General features: G+C 45.7%; 1 long non-coding RNA gene and 1 pseudogene across 1 annotated transcript; one reads left to right on the forward strand and one right to left on the reverse strand.

Moving 5' to 3' along the window:
• Positions 1-15,226: 15,226 nt before the first annotated feature.
• LOC139837628 (uncharacterized) lies at positions 15,227-16,636 on the forward strand. Its single transcript, XR_011754203.1, has 3 exons — positions 15,227-16,031; positions 16,120-16,337; positions 16,441-16,636. It is a non-coding gene; the product is annotated as an uncharacterized lncRNA (long non-coding RNA).
• Positions 16,637-17,028: 392 nt separating this feature from the next.
• LOC127343632 (chlorophyll a-b binding protein 2, chloroplastic-like) lies at positions 17,029-17,815 on the reverse strand (annotated as a pseudogene).
• Positions 17,816-19,796: the final 1,981 nt, after the last annotated feature.

Raw genomic sequence — 19,796 nt, forward strand, 5'->3', positions numbered from 1 at the left:
CCACAAGTATAGGGGATCGCAACAGTCTTCGAGGGAAGTAAAACCCAATTTATTGATTCGACACAAGGGGAGACAAAGAACACTTGGAAGCCTTAACAATGGAGTTGTCAATTCAGCCGCACTGAAACAGACTTGCTCGCAAGAGTTTATCGGTAATAACGAGTTTTATAGCAGTAGCAGTAGTGAAATAACAGCAGCAGAGTAACAAAGACAGCAGTAGTGATTTTAGTAAACAGCAGGATTAAAATACTGTAGGCACGGGGACGGATGACGGGCGTTGCATGGATGAGAGAAACTCATGTAACAATCATAGCAGGGCATTTGCAGATAATAATAAAACGGTGTCCAAGTACAAAGCAATCAATAGGCATGTGTTCCATATATAGTCGTGCGTGCTCGCAATGAGAAACTTGCACAACATCTTTTGTCCTACCAGCCGGTGGCAGCCGGGCCTCAAGGGAAACTACTGGATATTAAGGTACTCCTTTTAATAGAGTACCGGAGCAAAGCATTAACACTCCGTGAACACATGTGATCCTCACATCGCTACCATCCCCTCCGGTTGTCCCAATTCTTGTCACTTCGGGGCCATTGGTTCCGGACGGCGACATGTGTATACAACTTATAGGTAAGACCATAAACAATGAATATCATGATGAAACAATAACATGTTCAGATCTGAGATCATGGCACTCGGGCCCTAGTGACAAGCATTAAGCATAACAAGTTGCAACAATATCATCAAAGTACCAATTACGGACACTAGGCACTATGCCCTAACAATCTTATGCTATTACATGACCAATCTCATCCAATCCCTACCATCCCCTTCGGCCTACAGCGGGGGAATTACTCACACATGGATGGGGGAAACATGGCTGGTTGATGTAGAGGCGTTGGCGGTGATGGCGGTGATGATCTCCTCCAATTCCCCATCCCGGCGGAGTGCCAGAACGGAGACTTCTGGCTCCCGCGACGGAGTTTCGCGATGTGGCGGCGTTCTGGAGGGTTTCTGCTGACTTCGACTTCTTCTTTGGCGTTTTTAGGTCGAGGCCGATAAATAGTCCGAAGGAGGGCGTCGAAGGCCGGCCGAGGGGGCCACACCACAGGGCCGCGCGGGCCCCCCCTGGGCCGCGCCGCCCTATGGTGTGGGGCCCTCGGGCCTCCACTTCAATTGCCCTTCTGGCTCCGTTAGTTTCCTGGGAAAATAGGGCCTTCTGCATAAATTCCGAGGTTTTTCCCGAAAGTTGGATTTCTGCACAAAAACGAGACACCAGAGCAGTTCTGCTGAAAACAGCGTTAGTCCGTGTTAGTTGCATCCAAAATACACAAATTAGAGGCAAAACAATAGCAAAAGTGTTCGGGAAAGTAGATACGTTTTGGACGTATCAATGTCTACGCCCCCCTCCTTTTCCTGTAGACAGTGTTGGGCCTCCAAGAGCAGAGGTTTGTAGAACAGCAGCAAGTTTTCCCTTAAGTGGATCACCCAAGGTTTATCGAACTCAGGGAGGAAGAGGTCAAAGATATCCCTCTCATGCAACCCTGCAACCACAAAGCAAGAAGTCTCTTGTGTCCCCAACACACCTAATAGGTGCACTAGTTCGGCGAAGAGATAGTGAAATACAGGTGGTATAAATAAGTAGTAGCAACGGCACCAGAAAAGTGCTTTGCCCAGACAAGAAACAAGCTTAGTAACGCAGCGGTAGTAACGCAAAGAAACAAGGTAAACAAGCAGCGATAGCAGTATTTAGGAACAAGGCCTAGGGATTAGACTTTCACTAGTGGACACTCTCAACTTTGATCACATAACAGAATAGATAAATGCATACTCTACACTCTCTTGTTGGATGATGAACACCACTAACTGTGTAGGATTACACGAACCCTCAATGCCGGAGTTAACAAGCTCCACAATATTCAATGTTCATATTTAAATAACCTTAGAGTGCATGAAAGATCAACACGACTAAACCAAGTACTAACATAGCATGCACACTGTCACCTTCACGCTATGAAAGGAGGCATAGATCACATCAATACTATCATAGCAATAGTTAACTTCATAATCTACAAGAGATCATAATCATAGCCTACGCCAAGTACTAACACGGATGCACACACTGTCACCATTACACCGTGCAGGAGGAATAAACTACTTTAATAACATCACTAGAGTAGCACTTAGATAAATTGTGATACAAAACATATTGCAATCATAAAGAGATATAAATAAGCACTTCACTATGCCATTCATAACAGTGAATAAGTATTCTGTGAAATATAGCCTAAGAGACCCACACGGTGCACACACTGTCACCTTTACACACGTGGGACAAGGAGTCTCCGGAGATCACATAAGTAAAATTCACTTGACTAGCATAACGACATCTAGATTACAAGCATCATCATATGAATCTCAATCATGTAAGGCAGCTCATGAGATTATTGTATTGAAGTACATAGGAGAGAGATGAACCACATAGCTACCGGTACAGCCCCGAGCCTCGATGGAGAACTACTCCCTCCTCATGGGAGACAGCAGCGTTGATGATGATGGCGGTGGTGTCGATGGAGGAGCCTTCCGGGGGCACTTCCCCGTCCCGGCGGCGTGCCGGAACAGAGACTCCTGTCCCCCAGATCTTGGCTTCGCGATGGCGGTGGCTCTGGATGGTTTCTCGTACCGTGGCTTTTCCATATCGAAGTTTTAGGTCGAGGGCCCTTAAATAGGCGAAGAGGCGGCGTCAGAAGGTCAACGGGGCGACGACACTATAGGGGGGCGCGGGCCACCCCTAGGCCGCGCCGGCCTATGGTCTGGTGGGCCTGTGGCCCCCCTCTGGCGACTCTCGTGTGTTCTGGATGCTTCCGGGGATTCTAAGATCTTCGGCGTTGATTTCGTCCGATTCCGAGAATATTTCGTTACTAGGATTTCTGAAACCAAAAACAGCAGAAAACAGCAACTGGCACTTCGGCATCTTGTTAATAGGTTAGTTCCAGAAAACGCATAAATATGACATAAAGTATGCATAAAACATGTAGATATCATCAATAATGTGGCATGGAACATAAGAAATTATCGATACGTCGGAGACGTATCAGCATCCCCAAGCTTAGTTTCTGCTCGTCCCGAAGCGAGTAAACGATAACAAAGATAATTTCTGGAGTGACATGCCATCATAACCTTGATCATACTATTGTAAGCATATGTAATGAATGCAGCGATCAAAACAATGGTAAATGACATGAGTAAACAAATGAATCATAAAGCAAAGACTTTCCATGAATAGTACTTCAAGACAAGCATCAATAAGTCTTGCATAAGAGTTAACTCATAAAGCAATAAATTCATAGTAGAGGTATTGAAGCAACACAAAGGAAGATTAAGTTTCAGCGGTTGCTTTCAACTTGTAACATGTATATCTCATGGATAGTTGTCAACATAAAGTAATATAATAAGTACAATATGCAAGTATGTACGAATCAATGCACAGTTCACACAAGTGTTTGCTTCTTGAGATGGAGAGAAATAGGTGAACTGACTCAACATAAAAGTAAAAGAATGGTCCTTCAAAGAGGAAAGCATCGATTGCTATATTTGTGCTAGAGCTTTGGTTTTGAAAACAAGAAACAATTTTGTCAACGGTAGTAATAAAGCATATGTATCATGTAGATTATATCTTACAAGTTGCAAGCCTCATGCATAGTATACTAATAGTGCCCGCACCTTGTCCTAATTAGCTTGGATTACCGGGATTATCACAATGCACATGTTTTAACCAAGTGTCACAAAGGGGTACCTCTATGCCGCCTGTACAAAGGTCTAAGGAGAAAGCTCGCATTGGATTTCTCGCTATTGATTATTCTCAACTTAGACATCCATACCGGGACAACATAGACAACAGATAATGGACTCCTCTTTTATGCATAAGCATGTAGCAACAATTAATTTTCTCATTTGAGATTGAGGATAAATGTCCAAAACTGAAACTTCCACTATGGATCATGGCTTTAGTTAGCGGCCCAATGTTCTTCTCTAACAATATGCATGCTCTAACCATAAGGTGGTAAATCGCCCTTACTTCAGACAAGACGAACATGCATAGCAACTCACATGATATTCAACAAAGAGTAGTTGATGGCGTCCCCAGGAACATGGTTATCGCACAACAAGCAACTTAATAAGAGATAAAGTGCATAAGTACATATTCAATACCACAATAGTTTTTAAGCTATTTGTCCCATGAGCTATATATTGTAAAGGTGAAGAATGGAAATTTAAAGGTAGCACTCAAGCAATTTACTTTGGAATGGCGGAGAAATACCATGTAGTAGGTAGGTATGGTGGACACAAATGGCATAGTGGTTGGCTCAAGTATTTTGGATACATGAGAAGTATTCCCTCTCGATACAAGGTTTAGGCTAGCAAGGCTATTTGAAACAAACACAAGGATGAAGCGGTGCAGCAAAACTTACATAAAAGACATATTGAAAACATTATAAGACTCTACACCATCTTCCTTGTTGTTCAAACTCAATACTAGAAATTATCTAGACCTCAGAGAGACCAATTATGCAAACCAAATTTTAGCAAGCTCTATGTATTCCTTCATTAATAGGTGCCAAGTATATGATGCAAGAGCTTAAACATGAGCACAACAATTGCCAAGTATCACATTATCCAAGACATTTTAGCAACTACTACATGTAGCATTTTCCGTTTCCAACCATATAACAATTAACGAAGCAGTTTCAACCTTCGCCATGAACATTAAAAGCTAAGAACACATGTGTTCATACGAACCAGCGGAGCGTGTCTCTCTCCCCCACAATCATTTATTCAAACAAAAACAAAAACATACAGACGCTCCAAGTAAAGTACATAAGATGTGACCGAATAAAAATATAGTTTCAAGAGAAGGAACCAGATAATTTGTCAATGAAGAAGGGGATGCCTTGGGCATCCCCAAACTTAGATGCTTGAGTCTTCTTGAAATATGCAGGGATGAACCACCGGGGCATCCCCAAGCTTAGACTTTTCACTCTTCTTGATCGTAGTATATCATCCTCCTCTCTTGACCCTTGAAAACTTCCTCCACACCAAACTCGAAACAAACTCATTAGAGGGTTAGTGCATAATCAAAAATTCACAGGTTCAGAGGTGACACAATCATTCTTAACACTTCTGGACATTGCCCAAAGCTACTGAAAGTTAATGGAACAAAGAAATCCATCCAACATAGCAAAAGAAGCAATGCGAAATAAAAGGCAGAATCTGTCAAAACAGAACAGTCCGTAAAGACGAATTTTATTGAGGCACCAGACTTGCTCAAATGAAAATGCTCAAATTGAATGAAAGTTGCGTACATATCTGAGGATCACTCACGTAAATTGGCATAATTTTATGAGTTACCTACAGAGAATTTGGCCCAGATTCGTGACAGCAAAGAAATCTGTTTCTGCGCAGTAATCCAAATCTAGTATGAACCTTACTATCAAAGACTTTACTTGGCACAACAATGCAACAAAATAAGATAATGAGAGGTTGCTACAGTAGTAAACAACTTCCAAGACACAAATATAAAACAAAGTACTGTAGCAAAATAAACACATGGGTTATCTCCCAAGAAGTTCTTTCTTTATAGCCATTAAGATGGGCTCAGCAGTTTTAATGATGCACTCGCAAGAAATATTAGTTGAAGCAAAAGAGAGCATCAAGAAGCAAATTCAAAACACATTTAAGTCTAACATGCTTCCTATGCATAGGAATCTTGTAAATAAACAAGTTCATGAAGAGCAAAGTAACAAGCATAGGAAGATAGAACAAGTGTAGCTTCAAAAATTTCAGCACATAGAGAGGTGTTTTAGTAACATGAAAATTTCTACAACCATATTTTCCTCTCTCATAATAACTTTCAGTAGCAGCATGAGCAAACTCAACAATATAACTATCACATAAAGCATTCTTATCATGAGTCTCATGCATAAAATTATTACTCTCCACATAAGCATAATCAATTTTATTAGTTGTAGTGGGAGCAAATTCAACAAAGTAGCTTTCATCAAATATAGGAGGCATATTGTAATCATAATCAAATTCATCCTCCATAACAGGTGGTAACAAAAGACTACTATCATTATAATCATCATAAATAGGAGGCAAAGTATCATCAAAGAAAATTTCCTCCTCAATGCTTGCGGGACTAAAAAGATCATGCTCATCAAAACCAGCTTCCCCAAGCTTAGAATTTTCCATAGCATTAGCAACAATAGTGTTCAAAGCATTCATATTAATAACATTCCCATTAGCATGCATATAAAGTTCCATGGGTTTTTTAATTCTCTCTTCAAACACATCATGTCCTAATTCAAGATAAAGTTCATAAAGATCTCTCATATTTTTGTTGTTTTCCATGATGCCTAACTAGTGTAAACAAGAAACAAAAAGATGCAATTGCAGGATCTAAAGGAAATAGCTTCGAGCACAAACACAATGGCGCCAGAAAAGTACTGTTACCTGGAACCGAAGTATGAGTGCCTTTTACCTTTCCTCCCCGACAACGGCGCCAGAAAAGTGCTTGATGTCTACGCCCCCCTCCTTTTCCTGTAGACAGTGTTGGGCCTCCAAGAGCAGAGGTTTGTAGAACAGCAGCAAGTTTTCCCTTAAGTGGATCACCCAAGGTTTATCGAACTCAGGGAGGAAGAGGTCAAAGATATCCCTCTCATGCAACCCTGCAACCACAAAGCAAGAAGTCTCTTGTGTCCCCAACACACATAATAGGTGCACTAGTTCGGCGAAGAGATAGTGAAATACAGGTGGTATAAATAAGTAGTAGCAACGGCACCAGAAAATTGCTTTGCCCAGGACAGTAAACAAGCAGTAGTAACGCAGCAGTAGTAACGCAGTAAAACAGTAAACAAGCAGCGATAGCAGTATTTAGGAACAAGGCCTAGGGATTAGACTTTCACTAGTGGACACTCTCAACTTTGATCACATAACAGAATAGATAAATGCATACTCTACACTCTCTTGTTGGATGATGAACACCACTAACTGTGTAGGATTACACGAACCCTCAATGTCGGAGTTAACAAGCTCCACAATATTCAATGTTCATATTTAAATAACCTTAGAGTGCATGAAAGATCAACACGACTAAACCAAGTACTAACATAGCATGCACACTGTCACATTCACGCTATGAAAGGAGGCATAGATCACATCAATACTATCATAGCAATAGTTAACTTCATAATCTACAAGAGATCATAATCATAGCCTACGCCAATTACTAACACGGATGCACACACTGTCACCATTACACCGTGCAGGAGGAATAAACTACTTTAATAACATCACTAGAGTAGCACTTAGATAAATTGTGATACAAAACATATTGCAATCATAAAGAGATATAAATAAGCACTTCACTATGCCATTCATAACAGTGAATAAGTATTCTGTGAAATATAGCCTAAGAGACCCACACGGTGCACACACTGTCACCTTTACACACGTGGGACAAGGAGTCTCCGGAGATCACATAAGTAAAATTCACTTGACTAGCATAACGACATCTAGATTACAAGCATCATCATATGAATCTCAATCATGTAAGGCAGCTCATGAGATTATTGTATTGAAGTACATAGGAGAGAGATGAACCACATAGCTACCGGTACAGCCCCGAGCCTCGATGGAGAACTACTCCCTCCTCATGGGAGACAGCAGCGTTGATGATGATGGCGGTGGTGTCGATGGAGGAGCCTTCCGGGGGCACTTCTCCGTCCCGGCGGCGTGCCGGAACAGAGACTCCTGTCCCCCAGATCTTGGCTTCGTGATGGCGGCGGCTCTGGATGGTTTCTCGTACCGTGGCTTTTCCGTATCGAAGTTTTAGGTCGAGGGCCCTTAAATAGGCGAAGAGGCGGCGTCAGAAGGTCAACGGGGCGACGACACTATAGGGGGGCGCGGGCCACCCCTAGGCCGCGCCAGCCTATGGTCTGGTGGGCCTGTGGCCCCCCTCTGGCGACTCTCGTGTGTTCTGGATGCTTCCGGGGATTCTAAGATCTTCGGCGTTGATTTCGTCCGATTCCGAGAATATTTCGTTACTAGGATTTCTGAAACCAAAAACAGCAGAAAACAGCAACTGGCACTTCGGCATCTTGTTAATAGGTTAGTTCCAGAAAACGCATAAATATGACATAAAGTATGCATAAAACATGTAGATATCATCAATAATGTGGCATGGAACATAAGAAATTATCGATACGTCGGAGACGTATCATAAAGCCGATGGATTCTTTTTATGAATGGGAGATACCGAAGAATCGACTTTGCGATCTTTGACTGCCTCACCTGACCATCTTTTCCCGTTACCTCTTCATACCTAGAGGCCTTACAAATGGGACAGTACTTGTCCTCCGTAAACTGTTTTCAGAAGAGAACACAGCCTTTTTCACAACAGTCTATCCTTTGATAATCCATGTTGAGCGCCGACATGAGTTGCCTCGTCTCGTGCAGGCTTTTAGGCAGACAATGCCCTTTGGGCAACATGTTACCAGTTGTTCTCAGACTTGCTTCGAAGCCGTCACGGGTGGTGTTGTACCGGGTCTTGTCGGCTAGACATTGGGAGATGGCATCGAGCTGAGAAATCGCGGCGCCATCGTACAGAGGCGTCTTAGCAGCGGCTATCATATCATAGAAGGCCTTCGCGGCTGGCTCTGGTTCCTCCAGTTCTGGAGGTTCCTCCGGTTCTGGCGGTTCCTCCCGTGAAGGTGGCGACTCTGGCATGTGGGCATCGACAAGATCATCTAGAAAGTCTCTAACCCCATCGTACTCATTGCCATTGAGCCGCTGCCGCATCACCTCACCTCTGTCACGTTCGTGCTCATCAAAGTCGATCTGTGTGACGTAATGAGGCATATACCCATATTGCAGAAGGTGTTTAAACATGTCATCCTTTCCACGACGGTGATGCTTGAAGCAACGATTGCACGGGCAAAGTGGCTGAACCTTCTGTTTTGTACCACGCGCCAACTCCTTCACTAAATGCCAAGTCTTCCTTATCCACTCATCTGTTTGCACTAACACGGCCGGTGTACATCCATCCATTATCAGCCATCCTCTGCTCTATTGGAAGCCAAACGACAAGCATAACATTTATATCAAATAGGAAAATGCATCATATTTTAATTTTTTTAACAGGCAAAACGAATGCATCAACCTACATCTCTACTAGGTGGGCTCCTAGCAGCCGCCGGATCCGTAGATTGAGTACGTTCTCCATGCTCTACCCTGGTCCGAGTCAAAATTTCGGCAGCACCTCCCCGCTGCTCTCCCGATACACGTCTCGCCAAAAAGACAAGAGGATGTGCATCCGGAGAACAACGGTGAGGCGCTGCCGACATCCTGACTCGGACCGGAGCAGAGCATGGAGAACGTACCCAACTACGGATCCACCGACTGTCCCGTAAATGCCGCAAGCGTTACAGTTGAAAATATGCCGACCACTAATGCATATTTATCCGCGTAACGCTTGAGGACGGGAAGTGACACCTAGGTTACGCAACTTGACTTGGAAAATGAATCTAGTGACATAAATAAAATGCGGAGAAGAAGTTGAAAATTTTGCTCACCCTCGGCTGTAGAGGAAGTAGTCGAACAACCGAGTGTCGATGTCGGCGACCGTCGAGAAGCGCGTCAAGATCCGGGATCGTCACGCCGGGGTGCTCACGACGAGGCGGTCACGGCATAGCCTATTATAAATTCACCAAATTCACATTATTAGACATATTTCTAGTACACAATCTACGGATCCGGTGGCGGTCACGACTAACTATTTGTACTACACAATCTACGGATCCAGCGGACGGTCACGGCTAACTATTTGTACTACACATTTCTATTTCTAACTAACTAACAAGTCCTAACTAACTAACAGCTAACAAATTAACTAAGCAAAAAATCCTAACTAACTAACTAACTAACAGCTAACAAATTTCTATTTGTAACTAACTAACTAACTAGCAGCTAACAAATTTCTATTTGTAACTAACTAACTAACAAATCCTAACTAACTAACTAACAAATCCTAACTAACTAACTAACAAATCCTATGTAACTAACACTAACATACCTTGAATTTGGAGGCGTGACCTGCGGGAGGAGATGGCCGGGGTGGCACGGGAGGAGAGGGCCGAGCGGCGCGGTGGCCTACGGGAGGAGGGGCCGGGGCGGGCGGAGGCTGGCGGCGGTTCGGGAGGCGGCTCAGGGGCGGGGACGGCGGCGGCGACGGGCGGCGGCTCGGGAGGGGCAGGGACGGCGGGCGACGGGCGGCGGATCGGGAGGGGCGGCGGCGGCCGGCGGCGTGCGGCGGCTCAGGAGGTGCGGGGACGGCGGGCAACGGCGGGTGGCGGCGGCGCGGGTGGCTGAGAGGGGCGCGTGGGTCGGGCTCGGGTAGTGGGCAGGAACGCGGGTGTCGATCCGTGCGTGTGTTTAGTTAGTTTAGGGTTAGGGGTCTATGCCGAGGGCCGGCCATACGCCGACGGCCACCCTCGGCATAGCCCAATTTTGTTTTTTCATTTATTTTGTTGAATATAATATGAGGTGGCCCGGTGAACTTGCTAATTCTTTTTTTTGTTTCATTCTTTTTTCTAACTATAATGTACTAGTATATATTATATTAGGTCTACCTTTTTTACCACGTCTACCCTTTGACCGACCTCCATCGGCGGTGCCCCCGTGACTTTACTCTGCCTTTCTATGACGCATAAAATGACGCCACGCGGCTCCGTGGAAAACGCGGCTGCGCGGAGGTCCCGCGCGATACTGAAATGCGTCATAGAACTCCGGACGAGATACTGAAATGCGTCATAGAACTGTGCAAAACGGGGCCGCCGGGACATGCGGTATGGCCGTACCGGGCCCATGTATGCACCCGTCCGCCAACGCGCGAAACGGAAAACATTTAGCACATAAAATGACGCGTCCTAGAGCTAAAAACATTTTTCCCTCCATTTATTGAGCGAAGGAAAGTGTCGCCCCAGTTCAAATCCGGTCAGTTTCCAGCGGATTCGGCGGGACACCGCAGGAAGCGGGAGGGATTCCCAGATGGCTACCGCGCGCATATGGCATGTGATAGGTGGTGCGTAGGAGGTATCCTACCGCTGCGCGGAGGTCCCGCGCGATACTGAAATGCGCACCATGTAGCTGCTTCACAAAAAAAAGCCCTTCCGGCACCCCGAAAATGGAAAAACCATCGCCCGTGGTTCGGATTGGAAATCCGCGACCGGGGCCTTGCTTCCCATCCTAAGGCCCACGCACGTGCCAAATATGGCCTCGTTCCGACAAACTATGTGGTGAAACGGGCCGTTTCCTACTCATTTCCCCTAAAAGCCATAGAACTCCGGACGAGATGGCCCTGTTCATGAAGGGTTTTTCAAGATAATTGCCGTATCCCAGTTCTGTCTTTTGCAGTGGTTACTAGGACACATAAAATGACGCCACGCGGATCCGCTCGAATTTTTGGCTCCGTTTACTTTGCCAACTGTGGAAAACGGGACCACCGGGACATGCGGTATGGCCGTACCGGGCCCATGTATGCACCCATCCACCAACGCGCAAAACGGAAAACATTTAGCACATAAAATGATGCGTCCTCGACCTAAAATCATTTTTCCCTCCATTTATTGAGTGAAGGAAAGTGTCGCCCCAGTTCAAATCCGGTCAGTTTCCAGCGGATTCGGCGGGACACCGCAGGAAGCGGGAGGGATTCCCAGATGGCTACCGCGCGCATATGGCATGTGATAGGTGGTGCGTAGGAGGTATCCTACCGCTGCGCGGAGGTCCCACGCGATATTGAAATGCGCACCATGTAGCTGCTTCACAAAAAAAGCCCTTCCGGCACCCCGAAAATGGAAAAACCGTCGCCCGTGGTTCGAATTGGAAATCCGCGACCGGGGCCTTGCTTCCCATCCTAAGGCCCACGCACGTGCCAAATATGGCCTCGTTCCGACAAACTATGTGGTGAAACGGGCCGTTTCCTACTCATTTCACCTAAAAGCCATAGAACTCCGGACGAGATAGCCCTGTTCGTGAAGGGTTTTTCAAGATAATTGCCGTATCCCAGTTCCGTCTTTTGCAGTGGTTACTAGGACACATAAAATGATGCCATGCGGCTCCGCTCGAATTTTCGGCTCCGTTTAATTTGCCAACTGTGCAAAACGGGGCCACCGGGACATGCGGTATGGCCGTACCGGGCCCATGTATGCACCCGTCCGCCAACGCGCGAAACGGAAAACATTTAGCACATAAAATGATGCGTACTAGAGCTAAAAACATTTTTCCCTCCATTTATTGAGCGAAGGAAAGTGTCGCCCCAGTTCAAATCCGGTCAGTTTCCAGCGGATTCGGCGGGACACCGCAGGAAGCAGGAGGGATTCCCAGATGGCTACCGCGCGCATATGGCATGTGATAGGTGGTGCGTAGGAGGTATCCTACCGCTGCGCGGAGGTCCCGCGTGATACTGAAATGCGCACCATGTAGCTGCTTCACAAAAAAAGCCCTTCCGGCACCCCGAAAATGGAAAAACCGTCGCCCGTGGTTCGGATTGGAAATCCGCGACCGGGGCCTTGCTTCCCATCCTAAGGCCCACGCACGTGCCAAATATGGCCTCGTTCCGACAAACTATGTGGTGAAACGGGCCGTTTCCTACTCATTTCCCCTAAAAGCCATATAACTCCGGACAAGATAGCCCTGTTCGTGAAGGGTTTTTCAAGATAATTGCCGTATCCCAGTTCCGTCTTTTGCAGTGGTTACTAGGACACATAAAATGATGCCACACGACTCGGCTCGAATTTTTGGCTCCGTTTACTTTGCCAAATGTGCAAAACGGGGCCGCCGGGACATGCGGTATGGCCGTACCGGGCCCATGTATGCACCCGTCCGCCAACGCGCGAAACGGAAAACATTTAGCACATAAAATGACGCGTCCTAGAGCTAAAAACATTTTTCCCTCCATTTATTGAGCGAAGGAAAGTGTCGCCCCAGTTCAAATCCGGTCAGTTTCCAGCGGATTCGGCGGGACACCGCAGGAAGCGGGAGGGATTCCCAGATGGCTACCGCGCGCATATGGCATGTGATAGGTGGTGCGTAGGAGGTATCCTACCGCTGCGCGGAGGTCCCGCGCGATACTGAAATGCGCACCATGTAGCTGCTTCACAAAAAAAGCCCTTCCGGCACCCCGAAAATGAAAAAACCGTCGCCCGTGGTTCGGATTGGAAATCCGCGACCGGGGCCTTGCTTCCCATCCTAAGGCCCACGCACGTGCCAAATATGGCCTCGTTCCGACAAACTATGTGGTGAAACGGGCCGTTTCCTACTCATTTCCCCTAAAAGCCATAGAACTCCGGACGAGATAGCCCTGTTCGTGAAGGGTTTTTCAAGATAATTGCCGTATCCCAGTTCCGTCTTTTGTAGTGGTTACTAGGACACATAAAATGACGCCACGCGGCTCCGCTCGAATTTTTGGCTCCGTTTACTTTGCCAACTGTGCAAAACGGGGCCGCCGGGACATGCGGTATGGCCGTACCAATGGATCCCTAGGGCGGGGACCCTGCAGATCTACCCCTATAGCTTTTTCCGTGCGAGGGTTTACTAATGGATTTTTTTATTTGCTTTGCTTTGTTTAGGACATATGCACATGGAAACCATAGGTTTCGAATGAAATAGGCCCCGAATGAGCCGTAGCAGGAGTTTCCACATACAGATCCTGAATTTTACCAAGTGCGGGCCCATGTATGCGGAAATCGTCAACGCCAGGTACATGCAAGGTTAGAAAAACCTTACATCACACTTGTACACATATGTTAGGGACAAATGCAAGTTTTCAAGCGATTCCGACGCTCCGGTGATCTGTATCTTGGGAAACCCTAGGGCGGGGACCCCGCAGATCTACCCCTATAGCTTTCTCCGTGTGAGGGTTTACCAATGGACTTTTTTACTTGCTTTGGTTTGTTTAGGACATATGTACATGGAAACCATAGGTTGGGCATACTTTACCATAAAATAGGCTCTGTTTGAGCCGTGGCGGGAGTTTCCACATACAGATCCTGGATTTTACCAAGTGCTAGCCCATGTATGCGGAAATCGTCAACACCGGGTACATGCAAGGTTAGCCAAACCTTACATCACACTTGTACATATATGTTAGGGGCAGATGCAAGTTTTCCAACAATTCTGACGCTCCGATGATCTGTATCTTGGGAAACCCTAGGGCGGGGACCCCGCAGATCTACCCCTAGGGTTAGGGTTAGGGTTAGAGTTAGGGTTAGCAATGTATGTGGAAACCCTAGGGTTAGGGTTAGGGTTAGAGTTAGGGTTAGGGTTAGAGCTAGGGTTAGAGTTAGGGTTAGGGAAACCGTAGGGCGGGGACCCCGCACATCTACCCATATGTACATCGATAGCAAATGTTGGGCCTAGTGGATCCGGTTGACCCGTCTGCGAAGAGCGTCACTCGTGGGACCTACATATGCCATCTACCAATTCTTAAAAAATAGAACCATTTTTTACATAATTCATACTAGTAAATAAATAATACAAACATAATATAAAGTAATATAAGAGAGGAAAAAATAAAAAAATAAACCCTACGGCGGGGACCATGCAAATCTACCCCTAGGGTTAGGGTTAGGGTTAGCAATGGACTTTTTTCCTTTTTGGAGGACATATGTACATCGATAGAAGATGTTGAGCCTACTGGCTCCAGTTGACCCGTCTGCGAAGTGCGTCACTCGTGAGACCTAGCTACATATGGCATCTACCATTTTTCCCATTAAAAAGAACCATTTTTACATAACTCATACTACTACATAAATAAATACAAACATAATATAAAGTAAAGGAGAGAGAAGAAAATAGAAAAAAAACTAAGCCGAGGGTGGCCGTCGGCATAGGTAGGTCATGCACTATGCCGAGGGGCACCCTCGGCGCTGACGCCGTAACCGGGCCGTCACACGCGGAGCAGCTGTGCAGTAGACGCAGGCACTACGCCGACGGCCGTTTGTACGCCGAGGGTGGCCGTCGGCGTATGGTGCTCTACGCCGAGGGTACGACTACGCCGAGGGGCTCGTTGGGCCGCTGCCCTGGACCGGACGTACGCCGACGGCCCCGACATTTGGCCGTCGGCGTACGCCACGGCCGTCGGCGCAGCGCGCCATTCCCGTAGTGTGAACTCACTTTTTACCTCATCTATACTTAATTTTCCTTAAAAATACCCCTATTCTATTGTTTGATCCTTCTTATGTATTTTTTGGTAGTCCCCAAACGCTCTTATGTATTTTTTGGTAGTCCCCAAACACTCTTACGTCTGGGAACTTGTATACAGTGCATTTGTTTCGTAGAGGGAAATTGAGGGTGTTGCAAACCATATACAGGAGAACAACAATATCTGGCTAATTCTGAAATATTATGAAGCATCTGACATGCTCATCATTCAGTCAGTGTGCCTTGTTGCCTTACTCAGGCAGTCTCTATAGCTTTAAATATTTAGGTATCTATAGCTTAAATATGACCCATATTTACTAGCCAAATAAATTTAGTATGGCATATGTGGCGCATGGCTCATTGGGGCTCAATTGGCACTTGTGAGCTCTTCCCCATGGCATGAAATAAGGCCTCTATCCAATGTACGTACAATGGTGACCTGTCTTGTGTTGTACTAACCTTTCCTTCTGTAGAACTTGCCCCACCATTCAGTAGTAAATTTGATTGGTGTATAAGCTTTCCTTATATGTCCAAGTCTGACAATTTTGCATCAACCAAATATTAGCAACGAGAAATGGTTCTGTTTCTATTGTTAGAAAAACCTGCGGGCTGAGTGACAGGTTGACACTCGGATGATTCCTCCAAGATCGACTCGACACAACATAACGTCATTTATCAGCTTTTTATTGCTTCTATCAGTATGTTGGATCTCCATGACGAAACAATACCAAAGGAACTCTGGAATGGCTTTACATTTGCTATGGCTGACGAGCTGGTGATTTTTATATCGATGCCTACATTCAAATTAAAGTTTTCATCTTAATTCTCTCGATATATCTCACTTGAGGTGCTTATTTTAACAGGATCTAAGCAGTTCGTTGGAAAGAGCATTGAGCTACTACGCGAGAAAGCTCATGGGCTGCCCCAAAATATAGGACGTTTTTTAGTAGTCTAAAATAGCCTACCAAAATGTCTTAAATTTTAGGACGGATGCAGTAGTACAGAAGGACATACAGATAGACTTCAGTTGAGATTTGCCAGCTTCACATAGGAATATCTTTATCAGAATGTTGTTGCTCAGGTAAGGGTAGCAGCTCAAACACAACTGTTTCCAATGCCTTCATGAGCATTTTTGTAAGACTCGTGTTTGGTTTCATCAGTTAAAAATTTGGCATTTGCTGCAGATTATATATATCTGCCTGCATTCATCATTCCTTCAGTATACTGAATACACTTGGTCATCATTTCTGACGCCAACAGAACTGTTCAAGAACACAAATGCACAGAAAATTGTAAATTACCATGGTGAAGTTATTGCAAAGAAGAAGTTTTGGGCCTTCCTGCGAGTTTACAATTGTATTATGTTCCTTACTATCTCCAGCAGGCCATCATCCTTCTCCGGTGGTGAGTCTTCGGTTTCCTTCTATTCAACCTTATGTTTTTGTTTTCACGTCATTAATTTGTTGGGTTGACCAAAATTGAGTACAATGTTTTTGTTTTGATTGATACGATTGAATCTTTCCTTTCCCATTGGTCTTCCAGGCACTGCATGGAATCATTCCATACTTTAGATAGATTCTTGGAAGTCTACCTCACTCTTGTGTCATAAACCAATCAAATGATATTACATGATACAACCCAAATCAACAAATGTAGGTGGTCAAAACGCTTGTTTCACCACAGCCTATCAGTTCCATGTTTCCAATGCCCATTGGCAATAAGCTCAAAACCCTGCATTCGAAGCTGCGCAATGACTTGCATGGCCTGATCAATCAGTTTCCGGGGACGAAGTTGGTGGCGAATGCCCAGGCATTGTTCTTGACAGGGTCGACGATGTGGTCAGCAAGGTTCTCCAGGGGGCCCTTGCCAGTCACGGCGGCCTCTACAAAGAATCCAAACATGGAGAACATGGCAAGCCGGCCGTTCTTGATCTCCTTGACCTTGAGCTCTGCAAATGCATGTGGGTCTTCTGCCAAGCTATGAGGGTTGAAGCTTCCACCGGGGTAGAGTGGGTCAACAATCTCCCCAAGTGGGCCACCTGCAACACGGTAGCCCTCGATAGCGCCCATGAGCACGACCTAGCAGGCCCAAATGGTGAGGATGCTTTGTGCATGGACGAGGCTGGAGTTGTCGAGGTAATCTAGGCCACCCTCACTGAAGATCTGAGATCCGGCCTTGAACCAAACTGCTTCACCGAATTTGACACCGTTCCGAGCTAGAAGCTCCGGGAAGATGCACCCGAGCGCGCCAAGCATGGCCCACCGACAGTGGATCACCTCAAGCTCCCTATTCTTGTTTCTCGGGATCGGCCGAGAGACCAGTTGTGTCCCAGCCGTAGTCCCCAGCGAACTCACCGGTGAGGTAGGATGGTGGCTGCCCTGACAATGGGCCAAGGTAAAGGGCACGGTCTTGGCCGTACCATGAGCTGCCAGACGTGGCAGGCTTGGACTTGGCGGCCGCCTTGCACATCATAATGCGGCCCTCACCGAACACATTGGAGGTGGAGGAGAGCTTACCTGCAAGAGCTGGGGAGGAGTATGCCATGGTGGAAGCTACCATTGCGGAGGAGAGGACTGGGGAGACATTATTGTTGCTCGTGTTGTGCTTGTAAGCTGTAGGCCGTGGTGTGAAGAAGAGACCTGTAGTGGACTTTAAATAGTGAGTGCGGTTTGAGGGCCTTACCCGCTATGTCACTGCATGGATGGGCCTATCGATATCTCTCGTGGTGCTCTAATTGGACATTGGTTTCTTTGATTCTGTCTTAGCATGCCACTTGTGAACGTATTGCTTACATGTAAAGTGTAACCTTATGAAAGCGGGCATAGCCAACTGGGAGATGGCATGTGGACATCTGGATTCCCAATAGGACTGGACAGGGAGTCAAGGCAGCAATAGCCAATAAGAATATAGCCATACAACATGCAAGCATAATGTTGGTGCCCGGTGGATATGGTATGCTCAATTAATTGGGTCATGCGGGTCCACAGTTTTATGTAGAAAACAAATGCGTACATGAGGATATCATCGCTGTGTTTGTCTTGAAATACTTTTAACTTTCTTTTACAAGCGTATCATTAACAACTACAGCACAATCTTATTAACTCTTGCTATAAAAAGTCAAAATCGGCTTATGGTTGTGTACTTGGCTGTACAACTCTCCATTCCATATTAATTGTCGTGACACATTTCGTGTATAATACATCCAAATCTGCAACAACTAATACAGAATAGAGAGAGTATTTGACTATTGGAGAAGAATAAGGTGCAAAATGGTTTGTTTAACTATGCTCTTATCCCCGCTTGGCTTGCTAGGATTCTCGCCAATTATTCTGGGAAGGAATTAAGGAAATTCTTGCAAATTTTACATTCCAAATGGAACTTTTGTTTGTGTGTCAATATTTGCCTTTTTTGTTTGTTTGAGAATAGTCAATATTTACCTTAGCTGACCATACAGTTATTGTTAAGGAGTGATGGGCCAATGCAGAGATGTCCTCAGGTCCATGTTATTGTTATGAAAACTCATGGATCAATCCAGACTTGACTCTCATGTGCTGAATTCTCGGGCGCTGCTGGCCACAGAAGCAACAACACCAATTTGAAATGACATTTTTTAAGTAAGCTAAATAGAAACCTCACAGAGTTTTTTTTTTCTTTCCGAATTAACTCACAAAGATTCTTTAAGTTTGCCATGTAAAAAAATTAGTCACATATTGAACTAGGGACATAAATGTCATTTTACATCCCAAGCTAACACCGTTAGTGCTTGGAATGCACTAGAGAGGTCCGTATTTAGGATTTTTTTTAAGGGAAAACACATTTTATTAGGCATGCGAGCCGCCTCATTAAAAACCTTCAAGTCCCCTTCGGTACTCTGGTAAGGAAAAAGAAGTGCGTCAGAAATTCGCAGCTCGACAATAACAGGTTCATTACAATCAGCTAGAATAATTCTAAAAAAACCCTCCGGCGGTCTACTGAGCCACACACAGCGGCCCGTTCATCATAGATGGCGCTTCTCGCTAAAGCATGCGCCTCCTTGTTCGAACTCCGTCCTTGTTTGATGAACACCAGCTCCTGGAAATTCTTCTTCACCTCCATGATTTCTCGAACTATGTGAGTGTAAGCTCCCATAGTGCCCCTCTCCAAACTTCTCACTACGTTGGAGCAGTCGGTTGCCACCCGAACCCACCTCAGAGAGAGGTCACCAGCCAGAGCACACGCCTCTCGACATGCAAGCATCTCCAGGGTCTCCAGGTCATTGTTGCCAGGGAACACAAGTGATGATGCTCCCATAAACTCTCCCTGAGCACTTCTAGCGATCGCAGCCACTGCCCCTTGCCCATTGTTTTTTCCCATGGCAGCATCGACATTGATCTTGACATGACCCTGCGGAGGTGGGATCCAGCAAGGTGCAGAAGTTGTGACATGTGGCAGCTATAGGCAGGCCTTTCTTCTCTTGCTTCTTCAAATCTGCAAGGTCCGCAATGAAATTCTGCAAAAAATGATCCATACACAAAGGACTCTTAAAGATATTTTCGTGAAT

The sequence above is a fragment of the Lolium perenne genome, chromosome 3 (genome assembly GCF_019359855.2).
Source record: "Lolium perenne isolate Kyuss_39 chromosome 3, Kyuss_2.0, whole genome shotgun sequence".
In the NCBI taxonomy this organism is placed as follows: Eukaryota; Viridiplantae; Streptophyta; class Magnoliopsida; order Poales; family Poaceae; genus Lolium; species Lolium perenne.